The sequence below is a fragment of the Sceloporus occidentalis genome, unplaced genomic scaffold (genome assembly GCF_023333645.1).
Source record: "Sceloporus occidentalis isolate IW3139 unplaced genomic scaffold, rSceOcc1.0.p SCAF_352, whole genome shotgun sequence".
Taxonomy (NCBI): Eukaryota; Metazoa; Chordata; class Lepidosauria; order Squamata; family Phrynosomatidae; genus Sceloporus; species Sceloporus occidentalis.
The window spans coordinates 506,911-511,861 of NW_028317332.1; positions in this window are offsets into that span (position 1 = coordinate 506,911).

A 4,951-nucleotide genomic window follows, 5' to 3' on the forward strand; every position below is an offset into this window, starting at 1 on the left:
AAAGGAAGAGTCGAAAAACCAAACAGAATAAAAAAAAAACCAAGGCTTTACCTCCTGAAAACTGGAAAAAATGTCATTTCAGGACGATCCTTGTGCTCTTGTATTTGTTTCTTTGTTTCTCTTCTCAATCCAGCGCCAAAGGAGAATGGATCCTTTCTGCCGGGTAAAGTCTTACCCAAATGTTACCCAAACGTAGGAAACGTTTAAGTATTTAATCTGCTTATTTTTATTGGCATAAAACTAAATAATAGCATTAACTTGCGATGTTTGCCTGATATAATTGTTTGTAAAGTGATTTATAAACGGAGGGGTATCTGCTTCCGCTTGGCCTGCGGTTTGTACAACACTTGCCGGTTGCTCTATAAAAAAATCCTTATATTAGGTTTTCTTATAAGAGAAAATATTTGAAGTTTAAATAAGTTCATTAACAGAACGAATGCAGGCGGTATGTGTCCAGCACACAAGGAACCGCGCGTGAAGGCGATACTGGTGCGAGGTGTCCGACCGGCCCTGGCTCCAGATCCTCACTCCTCTGCGATTCAGGAGTCCAGATCGAGAGCACGCAAGGGTTAACTGCACAATATATATGCCAATCATATATATATATTGTTTTCTGCGTTTTCTTGCACTGTTTTTGTACATTACGATGGTTTCAATGCTCGTTGTAGTTGTAGACGAGATGCTATTGACGAGATATCCCAATGTATCTATCGCTGTTCTGTGGCAATAAAGTATCTCTTGTTACAAGAGCTGCGTGATCTGTTACTAAATCCCAGAAAGTCAAGCCACGTGAATTCTATACATCCTCAAATTCTGCAGCCAATCAGTGGCAAGAATCGTGTGCCGTCGAAGGAAGGCTCCCCCTTTTGCCTCTGTTTTTGCTTTCTTTGAACCCTTTGAACGGATGGACTTTGTTGATACTATAGAAGTAAAAGATAATATTTTTTTATAATTGATTAAGAGCTGACCCTGGGTGGGCTAATGTTGCCCAAGGACTGCCACACCAGGGTTAAAGTAGCAGAACCTATGTCTGGGTGGAATAGAAATAAAATAGTTGCAGTTAGCGAAGACGGACACTAGAGGGCAGCAGTAATACTCCTGTCGTTGTGATCCGTATAGCGGCGGCTGAACCGCTATTATGTAGAACCTCATTCTGTTGCCCTCCTCTACCCATTGTGGACGCCCTGCGTGTTATACGCCGTTATACGGTGTTTTGAGACGGCGTCAAACTCATCCAGATAGGAAAACCCCAGCCGTCGTAATCACTTTCATGCCTATGATAGCCGAGCGGCCCCTTTACGTTTTCATGGTCTCCCCCTTGCAAACGTACTTTATAAAGCATTTCTAATACACATATTTTACTCTCTAGACATAATCACACGGTTTTATTTATCTTTGTGTCCGAATAAAACGTTAGCTATGGGAAAAGTTGCTTTAACTCTTTGAGCGCCGAACACACAGGCAAAAAGGTCTAAAGTGCCAACCGTGTCTCATTTAAAAAAAAAAATAAATCTGTAGTCCAGACGAGGCTGACGATCAGTTAAGAAATAAAATGAAAACAAAGGCGATATATATCTTTAAACAAATATTTCCCCCCCAAATAAAAGTGGAAAGTTGTGGGGCAGTAATGGGAGGGGGGTATTTTTTCCTCTTTATTTTGTTATGGGATATATGTAATATATTTATATATATATATATATATATAACGTAGTTTCCCTACATAAGGTGTGCGCTGCGTGGATCTACCTGGCCACAGGCGCATATCCAAGCTTGGGCCAGGGCCACCTTGTCATCACCAGTCCGGACCTGACTATAACTAAAGCCAAACTGTGACAGTGAATCCGGCCTCCTGCGGGGGTAAAAGTGCCGGGCATCGGGCGCATGAAAGGCCGCTTGCACTTCCCGCTGTCTTATAGCAAGCGATACTAAGAAGGAGCTTGAAACCTGCAGTGTGTGAAGCAACCGTCGCTCTGTCCCAACAGGTCGCAGCCAGGAGCCAAGCTGGCGATCAAACGACGAACCGTACAGACAATAGAAGTCAGGCTGGCTTCAGTTACATGAAGGGGTTAATTTCCGCCATTGTTTTCGTGCGTAGAGAAGTGCTGCGTAGGGACTGGAGACATCAGGATCAGGGTGACCCGGATTATCTGATCGCAGCGTACAGACCTCGGCGCTCCTGCTCCCAAAGTTTGAGTTCCATTAAAGGCTCGTCCTTCATTGACGCCGAAGCCTCCCGGGGATCGGAACGCCGCGGCCGTTACATCACACACCGCGGCATGCTGAGGTCATAACGTCCTATAAATCTGAATCTTTAGGATCCGTCAGATTTCCTGAATCCTACCTTTTACTTTCATACATTAAATTACATCATGTTTATTTTAAAGAGACGCTCCAGCCGTCACATGCGCTCTAATACATATAAGAGCTCTGAGGTCCCTTTAAATCATATTAAAATATATATTATATTTCGTATTCTTCCCCATCCATGGTATTCTGCGCACACACATACCCCAACACCCCCGGAAATCTCATACAAACCAGCACTGCAGCCCCCCCGTGTATCTTAGCAAAAGAAATACGACGCTTCGGATCCCAAAACTCATTGTTCCATTGAGTCCTACTTCCATATTAGTCAACTAAGACCTAGGCATTCTATTAAGTAACATAGAGGGTTAAGAACGTTATGTAATAGAATGACTAGAACTTTATAAACGACCAAAAATAACAATAATAATAATAATGAGAATACCGTAATAATGAGAATAATCTGCTTTTTCAATGAGTTATTGTTTTCTGCAGATTGCGTTACATTGTTGCAGGTCGGGTATAAAATGAGTAGAAATTTAATTATTTCCCTACTATTTTATATCATATTTATGTTTCTCTTGCGTTCCAATGCATGGAATTAATTCTCTCCAGTGAAAAAGACTTAATCATTAATTCTAGGTTTTTCTTCTTGATGGATTCCAAAAATCGTCCAATCAGCACGCTCTGTTTGTTGGCGGCGCGGACTGAAATTCGGTTGAACCAGCGGATCCGGTTTAGCTCCTGTTGTTGCCGAAGTCACGGGAAATAGTTAATTATCGTGGAATCGGTTTAATGAGCGGTTATTATCACCGCTGATGTTACCGTCCTGACATTTTTAACCCTCGCCGCCTGCCTCGCATTCTTATCCGCTGACTGGCGAAATTTAGATTGCGAAAAATGAATACTCCTGATGACGTCACAAAGCGATTCTCGTTAAACTTAACCCGTCAGATCCGGTTACATTTGAGTTTAACTGTTACCTCTCCAAAATGTTACATTTAACCCTTTATGCGTATAAAATGGGGAGCTGCTCTTTTAAGTTCCAGTCCTTGGGATCGGGAAGTTAATTCCTCCCCGTTATCTCTCCCAGATAGTCGCTGTTGTCGTTGATTAGTACATGCTAACCATCTTTTGCCACACACATACACACATACACACACCCCGTGAAGGTCACACTACACTATATAGCACAGAGCAGGCACACACAGGAAGAGGTTAAATTCCAAAGTCGTGTATATATCCTGTAAGTATGCCGACCCTTTTTTCCCCTCTGGGGCTGCCGCTTTTGGAGGACTACAACTGCCGTCACTCTCTTCGGTATTCTGGCTGAGAGTGATGGGAGAGAAAGCCAACAACAAAAAAGCTATTTTAGGTTAAAAAAATGTATTACTTTGTGTGGATTTAAAAAAAAAAAATGTAAGCGCGGGTACAGAGGGTTTACAGTAGAGAGGCGCACTTGTGATGTCATCATCCCCGATCCCTTTTTTGTTTTAGCAGCATTATCTCCATGATCCCCGGCAGCGATCCCCGAGAAGGGACCCCCAGGGGGCCACTACGTACAGCAGTCTGCGCTCTTTCCCAGTACGAGCCAATCACATCCCGTTCGCTGCCATTCACCCAATAAAAAGATCAATATTTATCTTTTTTTATTTGACTTTCTACCATAAAACGCTTTCATTGTTTCCGGGGCTTAAGAGCGAGGTAAACAAAGAGTTAATCCCTTATTTATTTACTGTATATATCTCGTTTTTCTCTTCGTTTAGGGTGTTTGAGGGTTTTTTTATTTGTTTCGCAGTCTTTTCTTTGCTACAAAAAAGTCAGAAACGGATCAATGAACCCAATATTCATGCGGATTTCTGTAACGCGGCTCCCAGGAAAATATTTAAATATTGAATTTATTTATTTTAAGATAAAAGCTCAGAGAATAACGGGTGCGTATCCAGCGTGGATCCCCCAAACCCCCAAAATACTACCGATGATGCAACAGGTCCGCTATACGGTTCCCTTAAACCAGATAACCCACATGACCTCCTGGGGGGCGTGGCTTGTTACCGCGCCTTCCCCCGCTTGGGGCCACAAGGTGGGGCTTATTTATTGTGTGCTGCCCTTGGTGGTCTACAGGGGGAGCCGCTGGACCTCTGAGTCCAAACCGATCTCTTTTCACGTCAAAGAGCAGAGCTGGGCGCGAAGAATGAAAAAAAGTTTTGCTATGGGAGTTACCATGGAAACCTGCCATTTAATTTCAAATAAAAATCCCAGAAATAAAATTCTATATTTTTACAGAATACATTTTTTTAAAAAAATAAATAAAATTAAAAGAAATGCTACGTTGCCTTTCTGAGGATTCCCATTGGCTGAGAGCAGCGCGCTAGTTACTTAATACTCTCTTCCCGGCTCCACGGGGAGGAATAAATTCATGGACTTATCTGAGCAATATCTATTTCAGGTGTCCTGTAGGTTGCTTTCCGTTCATTATCTCCGCGCAGCGTATACGGTAACTCAGCCCTATCTGGTTTCTTCGTGTCGATTGATCTCCATCTGAAACGTTAGCGGCGCAGAACCCGGAGTCGGAATTAACCCTCAACGCTGGGACTCAAATTAAAATTTAAAAATAATAAAAATAAAACATTTAATAAAATAGCTG